The 12115-nt window shown below is 41.6% G+C and overlaps 1 protein-coding gene across 1 annotated transcript in view; it reads left to right on the forward strand.

Annotated features, from left to right (window-relative positions):
* DNAJC11 (DnaJ heat shock protein family (Hsp40) member C11) overlaps nucleotides 1-12115 on the forward strand; it is a 62520-nt gene that overhangs the window by 7000 nt on the left and 43405 nt on the right. The gene's annotated exons all lie outside the window — the stretch shown is intronic.

Raw genomic sequence — 12115 nt, forward strand, 5'->3', positions numbered from 1 at the left:
GAATGCTCATATTGATTTCTTGGAGTTCTTTCATATAATTTGGATGAGTCCTTTGTCTGACAGATGTATTGTAAATATCTCGTCCCTCTCTGTAGGTTGCCTTTTACTTCGTAAAGGTATCATTTTATGAACCAAAGTTCAGTGTGAGCCAGGCTACACAAGTTATTCATCTCTAGCCAGCTTTTGGGTCAGGGGTTCATAATCAGGTGAACTCCTTTTCCATCTTAGACAAGTCATTTCATCTTTGTGTCCTCACTGTTTTTATCTGCAAAATGGGATTCTAATACCAACCTTAAGATGTTTTGTGAGTATTAAAGTATTAGATGAGGAAATATCAGTGAAGTCTTGTGTTAGCTGCAAATCTGTACAAATGCATTTGTGACACCACCGACAACCTTGAAATGCTGGGGTGCCCTTGGTTCTCCTTTTTCTCCCTGCCAGGTGCTCCTTCTCTGCCCTCCTTAGAGTTTCCGCAGGCTCGGCCCTCAGCAGCTTGGCTCCCTGGGGCCTGCACCTGTGTGCCTTCTGGGCGTTATCCTTGGGCATTCAAATGCAGCTTCTCCCAAAGCCTGACTGCCTCCCAGTTTCCCCCTAACCCTTGCCTCCAAGCCCCAAGCTGGAATGCTCTTTGCTTTTTCTTCTTTATATAGTGTTGAGCCCCTTTGGATTGTGCCATGGATCACCCCGTCCATGAACCCTCTCTGATCCCTTCATTTCCATTTCGACTTCCAGGCTGCTGCCGGGCCCCTGTCATCTCAGCCCTGCGTTTCTGCTCTAGTTGTCTTCAGGTCTCTGGTTTTGACTTTTGTCAGTTTTAATAAAGCCGCACCAAATCACTATTAACAAACAGTACCGATCACTTTCTTTCCCTACCCTGAAACCTTTCTGCCTTCCTGTTGTTTGCTGGATAAGGGTCAAACTCGCAGCTCCTTTTTCAAAGTCCCCTAAAAATTAGATGTTTTATATACTTTCTGCCCACTTTGCAGTGATGCTCTGCCTTCTTCCTCTGCAAAGGAAGCTCCATGTGGTCAGAGACCATGGCTGGGTCGCTGTTCCATCCCCTGCACAGCGTGGTACTTACCAGATGTTTGCTGAATGAATGAGCTGGTGGGTGGATGTCCAGATAGATTCATTTCTTGCCTACTTCCTGCCTACTGAGGACTCCTTTCCTGAGGGCGCCCTTTTTGCCCTGAAACGGCGCAGCCCGCCTTGGATACCTTAGCAAATCACAGTCCACCTTTTACATCTCATTTACACCCTGCTGCCTCCGTTGCCTTCTGACTGCCCTGAGCTTACTTCCGCATTTCTCTTATATTGTTTAGTTAAGTCCTGTGGACGGGTTTTTAGGGGAAACCCATGCACCTTGTTTGTAATCTGAGGGCAGGGACTAATTCCATTTCTCCTGCAGGGCTTAGACCAGGATAGCGTTCCACAAAGGCGCTGAGTTGAAGTGATAAGTGGTGACGCCATAGCCATACTTGCATCGCAGTCCTGGCAACAATTCATCTTGGAGGAATGTATTTGAAGGCGTTTATCAACTATCAGTTTGGAAAACTCTAAATGTTCACTTTTGAAAATGGTTTCAAGGCAGGTACTAGAGGAAGAGAGCAAATTCAAACACATGCCTTCCCGCTTGTGGTGAGCAAGCCAATGCCTGTGGGGCCTCCATCCTGGGAGAGGAAGGCACGGCTCTCCCTGCTTTGTCTCAGATATTGATCATCTTCCTGTCATGTTTCTTTATTGCAGTGGGGAAAATGTTACTTGTTTATCATCTTTTATTCTAGCACCAGTAATGATATTTGTAAAAGTAAGTGAGTTTCCGGTGGATTCAATTTATTGTTTTACAGGTTTTTTTTGTTTTGTCAGAGCTGAATTTTTACGATTCTCATCCTGCTGAGATGCTCCTTGCAAAGATGGGTCAGGCGGAATGAGCTAGTACCGTCTGCACCGTGCCCGTGTACATTGCTGGGGCCTGTCACTGCAAATGAACCCCACGTAAGGGAACTTATTTTCAGATCCACCAGAGATGTTCCACGGCTCAACGGAAAGGTTAGAGGGCTGTGCCGAGCAGGAAAATCGCCATCAGAAGATGGCGGTGCTGTATAGGAGAGCAATTTCATTGTGCGGGGCTTCAGCCTGTAGTGGGAACCTTCACAAAACCATGTAGGACATTTTTCCACGTCCAGCTCAATGGTTGCATTTTAGTGCCTAATAAGTGAGTGGCTTCGTCTCTTCGTATAATCACCATCTACTCAGTGACACAATCATCTCAAACACCCTTTCTCTTCACGAAACAGCTCTTACTCAGCACAAAGCACCCGTGCTGTCTTGGTGTTAATTAGCTCTGAAATCTGTTTTTCCCTTTAAATTTTAGTACAAGTACCAAGTATCATTAAAAAATTACAGGTTTTTATTAGCTGATACAGTTTATTTCAATCAGATTGTTGTGGAACATATGGACAGTAATGAATCTTCAATTGTGGTAATTAGGCAAACGTCCCAAAATCCAGTAGAATACATTGGGTTGTCGGAAAAGTCATGACGCATTTTTGCAACGAAAAACATAGAAAAAATACGTCATGACTTTTTCGACAACCCAATTGTTCGTGGAGAGTTAGTTTCTGAACTACAGCAATATATTCAGGTAAGCCTGGAAGTCTGAGCTCAAACTGAAAGGCTTCCTGGTGGCTTTACTGTTCCTGATGTGAGCATAAGTCTGAGGTTTCATTAAGTTGTTCTGAGCACGCTCTGTTAAGTCTTCAGAGTATTGAGCTACATAAATACCATTGCTGTGGTCAAGTGCGGTACACTGAACATTAGTTTTCCACTTGCCCATACGTGGTAGGATGTACTTCCTGGGCCCCTGGTGGTTGAAGGAGGCCCCATGACTGGTTCTGGCCAGTGATACGAGTGGAAGTGCTGTGAGTCACGCTCAGGCCAAGGCACTTAAATGCCGGTGTAAGCCGAAGGATCTCATGCGCTTCCCTCTGCCTCGGTGACTGACGTGGCTCCAAAGGGTGGCAGTTCTGTCAACCTGGGACCTGAGGACATGCCCAAGCCGACCACCTCCTGACCTGAGATGAACGTGTAAAGTGAGGGAGAAATAAACCTTCAAAATTTTTGGATTGCTTGTTATCACAATATTCTCTAACCCAGCAACTCTCAGACTTTTTTATGCCAGGACCCCCCTTTACATTCTCAAATTATTGAGGACCTCAAAGAGCTTTTGTTTACATGGGTTATAGCTGACAGTATATAATTAGAAATCAAAACTGGGTAGTTGATAAAATGTTGTAAAACAAGACACAGAGTGTACTTGTATTTCAGTATAGGCACAAGGAAGACTTAAGGATTTCGAAATAGCTATGTATTGAAAAATAATGACGTTACATATTTAGATACTATACATATTTTATACAGATGTCAGAGCAGATATGATGAAAGATAACTAGTATGTACACAGTAAAAGAAAGAACCAACTGAGTTCATCTCTGAAAACTCATATTTATACCCTAAAACTACCACCTTAGAAATTTGTAGAAAACATAATAAGTACGCATTCCATTAACCATCAGAACAGTGATGTCACACATCCTGTGGCCTCAAGAAAATCCCATTGTACACTCAGGAGAAAATGAGGAAAAGGCAAAAAACAGCTTAGTTGTTTTTTTTTTTTTTTTTTTTTAGCTGAGCCATCCCGCCACCTGTTGGCAGCTCACGGCTGCTCAGCTCGGGCTGACTCGAACCGCTGTTGCTCAGAGCTCAAACTCTTGAGCGAGCTCTTAACCAACTGAGCCACTCAGCCGGCCCCAGCTTAGTTTTTTTTGTTTTTTGTTTTTTGTTTTTTTTTTTTAGAAACCTCAAATCTTTTAAAGATTTTATTGGGGAATCGGGAAAGGGGAACAGACAAGTTGCTGTCCTTTTGTTCTTCAGTCTAGTTGAGGCTGTCACTTCATTGACCCATGTTGGTATTATTATTGCGCTCTTCCTGGGTGAGGCAGTAGCTCGCCAGCCATTGGACAGTGGCTCACGCCAGCTGCTGGCCAGCCCCACTGTAGCCTACACCGTTGCTGGTGACTGGCGGCAGCCCAGTTCCAGGTCGATCTGTTGTTCACCATCTTAGCTGTAGAGGGCGTAGCATCACTTGCCCTCATGTGGGATCCGAACTGGGGCCCTGCTGGTCAGAGCTGGCATCACAAGCCAACTCTTAACCAATGTGCCACTCGGGTGGCCCAAAAAACAGCTTAGTTTTATTATGAAAGTAGTTTTGACCTGTGGACCCCCTAAAAGGGTCTCGGGTTCCCAAGGAGTTCATAGGAGAAGCACTGACCTAGCCTGTCCTGCCAGATACAATCGTGATTCAGACACTGATGTTCCTCGCCCGTGACTTTGTTAAATGAAGATGGAAAGTGAAAGAGTGGCAGTACACTGAATATGTGTTGTCATATTGATTCCGGAGACGGTCCCCTTCGCGAGAATTTAAATAAGTGCAAATGGAACGACTTCTTCAATTGCTTAATTATTTAAGGGAAGCAAATATGATGAAATTGGAGTCAGGAGACTTTTCTAAGCATGATGCCACAGCAGAAGTCAAAAAAGACATAATTGATAGATTTGATTTTGTAAAAATGAGAAACTTCTGGGTTTGTTAAAGAATAAAACCTAAAAAAACAACAAAAAACCCCAAAAGGAACCTGCAATATATTTACTTGATAAAAGATTCATATTTCTAATACATACAAAGAACTCTTGGAAATCAAAAAGAAAAAGATGAATACCCTAATAGGAAAACAATGCAAAGGAAACAAATAGGTTATTTCATAAAAGATGAAATCTAAAATGCAAATAAATATGTGGAAAATTGTTCACCCTCACTATTAGACAAACAGATGCAACTGAAAAACGGTTCCCTTTTTTTGTCTACCAGATTGACAAAGGTTTTTTCCTTTTTTTAAAAATTTTTATATATTTTATTGGGGAATTGGGGGAGGGGAACAGTGTTGGGGAATTGGGGAAGGGGTCCAGCCAAGTTGTTGTTCTTCAGTCTTCGTTGTGGAGGGTGCCAGTTGCCATCTGGCTTCCCATAGGCAGCTGATGGCCTCTAAGCTCAAGGTGCTGTGTTACAATCTTAGTTGCGTGTGGGCGTAGCCACCATCCTATGCGGGAGTTGAACCCGACAGCCTTGTTGTTAAGAGTACATGCTCTATCCATTGAGCCATCCGGTCAGCTCAAGGTGCCGAGTTCAGTCTTAGTTGTAGGTGGGCATAGCCCAACATCGAACAAGCAATCTTGTTACACCAGCTGAGCCATCTTGCCACCTGTTGGCAGCTCAGCGCCAGCTCAGCTCGGGTGCAGCATCACTGGCCCATGTGGAAATTGAGCCAGCGGCCCTGTTGCTCAGAGCTCACCCTCTTTTTTTTTTTTTTTTTCAGCTGAGCCACTCGGCTGGCCCCTTTTTTTTTTTTTTTTATTAAGATTTTGGGGAATTGGGAGAGGGGAACAGCGCTGGGGGATGGGGAACAGACAAGTTGATGTCCTTTTTTTTGTTCTTCAGCCTAGTTGTGGAGGCGTCACTTCACTGGCCCATGTTGGTATTATCATTACACTCCCCGACTGAGGCAGATCAGTCGCCGGCTGCTCATAGCAGCTCTTGGCAGTTCACACCGGCTGCCAGCCACTCACTCTGGCTGCCAGCCATACACGGTAGCTTATTGTAGCCCACTGCAGCAGGGTCTGCAGCCTACGCCGTTGCCGGCAACTCATGGCAGCCCAGCTCTAGGTCGAGCTGCTGCTCACCATATTAGCTGTAGAGGGCAGTGTCACTGACTCTTATGTGGGCTTCGAACCAGGACCCTGCTGCTCAGAGCTGGCATCCCAAGCCAGCTCTTAACCAATGCACCACTCGGCTGGCCCGAGCTAGCACTCTTAAGCCAACTCTTAACCAACTGAGCCACTCGGCCAGCTTGGTTTCCCCTTTTAACTATAGTTCTCAGTGCTGATGAGATAAGATGCGTTAGCCTGTCCATCTGGGAGGCTGCAGGTTTATTCCCTGGAGAAATGGAACAAGAACCTAGACACAGAACACAATAGAGGTTGAGAGTGGAACCCTGCCTCCCAACAAAAGCAGAGAATACATGGGAGCTCATACCCTGCAGGAAGAGACTTCCCTCTTCTTCCATTGGTTCTCTGGGCTCTTCTCTGAAGGAACTAACCCATCAAAGAGGAAGGACTGTCACAGGAAACCTGCAGGCCCTCTCGCAGGCATTTCCGAGAGAAGCTCATCAGGTGAGAATGGTTGCTCACACACACACACAGCTTCCAGACAGCTCCATGGTGTCTTAGTGTTCCATGTGAATCGATTGCCAGAGAGCATCCAGAGGCTCCAGTGTGAGATTGTGAGATCATGCAGACAGCACAGGGCACTGGAAGGAAGCGGACAACGCAGGGAGTTCGGAAACTGGATGGTCCTCAGAGAGCACATGTAAGAAGTAAGAATAAGGCAATGCATTAAGAAATTTAAAAAGAAGGAGCTCTGGAAATTCAAAGGTAAATAAAGCAGCTCTATAGAAGGGATGGAAGATAAAGATGATGAGGAAATCTACAAAAGTACAATTTAAAAATTAGAAGATCAGTTCTTAAGACGTTAAATCAAGTAAAATGAAGGGGAAGTCATTAAAGAATATGAGAAAATTTGTCAAGAATTAAAAGATATGAGACTGTTTGAAAAGAGCCAATCAAGTAACTAGCCCATTGGATTGGAGGAAAGACCCGTACCAAGGGAATCACAGCTTAACGAGGGGGTCCTGAAAGTTTCCAAACTAGTCACAAAGGATCAGAAATCGGAATGACAGTAGGTTGCCACCAGTAATACTACAAGCTGGAAGACAATGGAGCAATACAGTAAAAATCCTGAGAAAAAATATTTCCAAGCTAGAATTCTAGGCTCAGCCAACATTTATCAAGCATACAGGCAGGATATAAGAACATTTTGAGAGATGCAAAGCGTGAAAAATGTTTCCTCCCAACCACCCTTTGTAAAGGAAACTACTGGAGATTGAGCTCCACCAAAATAAAGAAAACCAAGAAGCAGAAAGGCATGTGATACAGAAAAGGGGACCAACCCAGGAGCTACCCTGGAAGACAGGGATGGAAATCCTAGGATGAAGTTTGTTCAGCAGGCCTGACATCTGACCCATACAGTGTGGAGAGCTCCCGGAGGAGTGCCTCTTGGGGAAAAAACATGGAATTGATTATTTGATATTTTTGTATTGAGAGGAATATGAGAAGCCTTTACTATAAGGAGTTTACTATGAGGAGTTGAAGAAGGACCTGTGATACACAGAAAACTAAAGCAATGGAGAAAAAATGAGGCAGTTGTTAGCTCTAGGGAAAAAAGTTGTTCAGGAAAAGAAATGTAATCTTAGTATACTGTTTGGTTCAGTTTTGGACTGTATTTACGTAGTCATATTTTTTGATTCGCGGTTTGTTGAATCCATGATGTGAAATCCAAGGAAACGGAGAGCATATTAGAAATACGAATGAGGAAAAAAATGCTAAAAGATTTGAAAGGTCTTGCATCTGAGAAGTGAGGGGCGAATGCTGGGTTTGGTTATAAGTCTAGTAGTTCTATTTATAAACTGTTTATATAAACTTTTTTTGTTTCTATGGACTCAGTGGTGATATCCCCACTTTTATTTCTGAGTTTAAGAATTTGAATCTTCTTTCTTCCCTTAGTCCGTCTGGCTAAAGTTTTGTCACTTTTTATAATCGATCTGAAGAACCAACTTTCGGTTTCATTAGTTTTTCTCTGTTTTCCTATTCTCGATTTCAATTTCCACAGATTTGGGAATGTTCCAGTTTTCCTTCTGTTGCTGGCTTCTAACTTCATCCCATTATGTAGTTGGAGAAGATACTTTGTATGATTTCTGTTTTTAAACCTATTGAGACTTAATTTATGAGCTAACATATGGTCTGTCCCGGAGAATGTCCCAAGTGCGCTTGATAAGAATGTATCTGTTGTTGTTGGGTGAAGTGTTCTGTATATGCCTGTTAGATCGCGTTGGTTTATGTTGTTCAAGTCCTCTGTTTCCTTTCTTCTGTCTGGTGGTTCTGTCCATCGAGAGTGGGATATCGAAGTCTCCAAACTGTTACTGTGAAACATCTATTTCTCTCTTCAATTCTGTTCATTTCTGCTTCGTATATTTTGATGGTCTGTCATTAGGTATGTAAATGTTTATAACTGTCATCTTCTTGCTGTATTGAACCTTTTATTAATATATCATGTCCTGTGTGTCTTGTAACCTTTTTTGATTTAATACCTATTTGGTGTGGTATTAGTATAGTCATCCTGCCATTGGTTACTATTTGCAAGGAATGTCTTTTTTCATCCTTTCACTTTTAAATTATTTGTATCTGGATCTAAAGCAGGTTTCTTATAAATAGCTCGTAGTAGGTTATTTTTTAAAATCTGTTCTGCCAATGTCTGCCTTTTAAATAGAGAATCTGATCCATTGACATTTAAAGTAATTACTGAGTAGAGGTCCTTATTTCTGCCACTTTGCTAGGTACCTTATAGCTTTTTTGTCCCTCATTTCCCCATTACTGTCCTTGCTGTGTAGCTGATTTTTTTGTAGTGAAACATTTTAATTCCTTTCTCATTTCCTTTCACATATTTTATAACTGTTTTCTTCTGGTTACATTTGACATCTTAAATTACATTCAACATCCTAAAGTTAAAACACTCTAAATTGAATTTATACCAGCTTACTTCAGTAACATAAGAAAGCTCCCTTCCTTTACAGCTGTCTCACGTCTTTCAAAGTTGATGTCATAGAATCACGTCTTTATACATTGTGTCCAAACAATAAACTAATAATTGTTTTTTATAATGCATTAGTCTCTTAAATGAGGTAGAAAACAAAATGTGAAGTTACAGGCCAAAGTTACAATGAAACCAGCTTTTAGACTAATATTTTTTAAGTGTGTCAGTCTCTTAAATCATGCAGGAAACAGAAAGGGGAGTTACACACCGTTTTACAATAATACTAGGTCTTGTAAGCCCAGATATTTACCTTTTTATTGAGATTTTTATTTCTTCATACAGCTTTGAGTTACAGTAATGCCCCCAACCCCTCTTGTCCACTGAGGCTATGTTCCAAGACCACCAGTGGGTGCCTGAATCCACGGATAGTATTGAGCCCTGTATATACAATGTATTTTCCTATACGTACATACCTATGATAGTTTAATTTATAAATTAGGCACAGTAAGGGATTAACAATAATAGCATAATAAATTAGAACAATTATTAACAACATACTGTAATAAAAGTTATGTGAATGTGGCTTCTCTTCAGTAAGTTTTGTATTTTTCAGTTCAAACCTATTCCTCAATCTGTGTAACCATCCCTTACTTGCAGTAAATGGCTTGGTGTCACTCATTTCGGGGGATACCTTGCTAAAGTCTCCGTAGAAGCCCCGTGTTTTCTCTGCAATGCTTTGCCATCAATCGGAAGACATTTTCCATTCGCGGCTTCCACCCACAAATGTAATGCCTTTTCCATCTTAACTAAGCACTTCTCACGCCCTGTGGCTGTAACATTTGCAGTGTAAGGTACAAAAGCAAAATTAGTATACACTTCTTTTTTCTTCAAAATTTCACAGAAGATTCATTCTTACCGTAGGTCTTAGCAACCTCAGCATACAACATTTTTTCTTTCCTTATTAAGTCGAGAACTGTCACCTTTTCGCTTAAAGGATGCGCTTCCCGGCTTCTCTCAGCCGTGTTCCAATTGCCGACATCACTCTCTCGTACTTTGGGACTGTTAGTAAGTAAAATAAGGGTGAGTTGGACACAAGCACTGCGATACTGCGACATCGATCTGCTCAGCAAGGTGGCTGTTAATTGCCTAACCAGCTGGGAGCGTCCGCAGCATGGAGACACCAGACAAAGAGATGACTCACAGCCCTGGCGGGACAGAGCGGGAAAGCGCGAGATTTCAGCACATTACTCAGAACGGCACAAGTGAAACCTTATGAATTTTTTACTTCTGGTGTTTTTCATTTAATATTTTGCATACCGCGGGTAACTGAGACCTCTGATCGTGACACCGCAGGTAAGGGGGGAGTGCTGTATCGTCTTGTGCCCCTTCGTTTCAACCTGCAGGACTCCCTTGGCATTTCTTGCAAGTCAGGTCTAGTGGTAACACTCCCTCAGCTTTTGTTTATCTGGGAAAGTCTTCATTTCTCCCTTGTGTATGATGTAAGAGTCAGATCTTATTTGTGTGTGTGGATGCTCACTTCGAACATCATTTAATGAAAAGACTTTCTTTTCCCCCTTGAGCTTCCTGGACACCTTTGTCAAAAATCAGCCGACCACATAGAAGGGGGTCTGTTGTGGACTTGCTCTGTTCCATTGATGTATATGTCTGTTCTTTCCCAATGCACACTCTGGACTACTGTGGCCTCATAAGTCTTCAAATCCAGTATTGTGAGTCCTCCAGTTCTTTTTCAAAGTTACTTGGCTAGTAAAATAACTGGGAAAGTAAAATTTCTTATTGCTCCATATCCTTTGTGTTTTTCACATAAATTTTAGAATTGGCTTGTTAATTTCTACCAAACAAGAAGCCTGCTGGGATTTTGATTGGATTGCGTTGAATCTATAGATCACTTTGGGAAAAATTGACATCTTAATAATATTGAATCTTATCATGTTTGAAGATGGTTTATCTCTCCATTCATTTTGGTCTTCTTTCATTTCTGTCAGCAGTGTATCATAGTTTACATTGTACAGGTCTTCCACATACTTCTTAAATGGATCTCTAAGTAGTTTGTGTTTATTGATGATACTCTTTAAATGGTGTTGTCTTTTTAAATTTCAGTTTTTAATATGTAGAAATAAATAAATGTTTGCATATTGACCCTGTATCCCATGATCTTGATAAAATCACTTCGTTGATTTTTTTTCGTAGATTCTTTATGATTTTCTACATAGGTGACATCTACAAATACAGTTTTACTTCCCAGTCTATATGCATTTTGTTTCTTTCTCATGCCTTATTGCAGAAATTTCATTTTTATGTTGCATAGCATTGATCCAGCAACTTTAATGGACCACCAAATTCTACTGTCAAGTCACAGAGGACCTTTTCACTATAAATTTATGATCTGTAAAGGTTGAATTTATATTTACTTTTTATTGCAAATATAACCAGATGATTGAGATGAAATGTTTCAGACTTTACGCACATCTCTTAATTTTATTATGGAATTTTAAAAATCAGTATGTAACTTTAGGTACCATTTTTAATGATATCATATATTTTGAAATGACATCAGTACTTTTACGATAATGAAAGAGTTTATCATTTAGGAAACACTGAACTAGTGACCTTAGTCATTTGGTTATGAAGAAAGGCCTAATCTAACCTTTTAGTGGATGTGGTATTTATTAAAAATGAAACTTCTTGTTTCTAGTTCCCAATCGATAGCACATTAAGCCATTTATTACTGTGATTAAAGACTAGATATTCTACTTTCTTGTTGAGTTTAATTTTAACAACCAGGAAATAGCAGTCTAACCCAGGTCCGTCAAATCTATCTAATCCTGCACTTGTAACTTTTATGAAGTGCTGGAAAGAACCATTAAAATTTGCAGAAAGGAAATAATTTGTAATGGCTCTTTAGGAAGAAACAAGCACCTTTTACGTCATTTGTAACTAAACCTACCCGGAGAAGATGTATTTATTTGCCATTAGTTAACTGTTATTTATTTGCTTGACACATGGGGTTTGGTACAGGTTGTGTATTGGTAAGTGTGGCAAGGAATGCATTGGCGTAATTGACATTGGCAGGGGAAGGACCCTACTGTGCTGAGGCCCGTCGCGTCTGTGGAGTCTAGTGTTTTCACCGAAATAGAACACACGTGCAGAACAGGGCACGTGTGAGCATGCTGCGCTGTGCACCTCTCCACCGTGGGCCACTTCAGGAATGAACCGTGCCATTGTGCTTGCACAGGGCAGTGCCCTTCCAGAATTGTCCCATAGCAGTGCACGTGCTGCCAAAGGGAGATCGGAATTGAATTGTGGGTGTTGTAACAGCTATGTACAATGTCAGGG

This window comes from Hipposideros armiger, unplaced genomic scaffold (genome assembly GCF_001890085.2).
Source record: "Hipposideros armiger isolate ML-2016 unplaced genomic scaffold, ASM189008v1 scaffold_316, whole genome shotgun sequence".
NCBI lineage: Eukaryota > Metazoa > Chordata > Mammalia > Chiroptera > Hipposideridae > Hipposideros > Hipposideros armiger.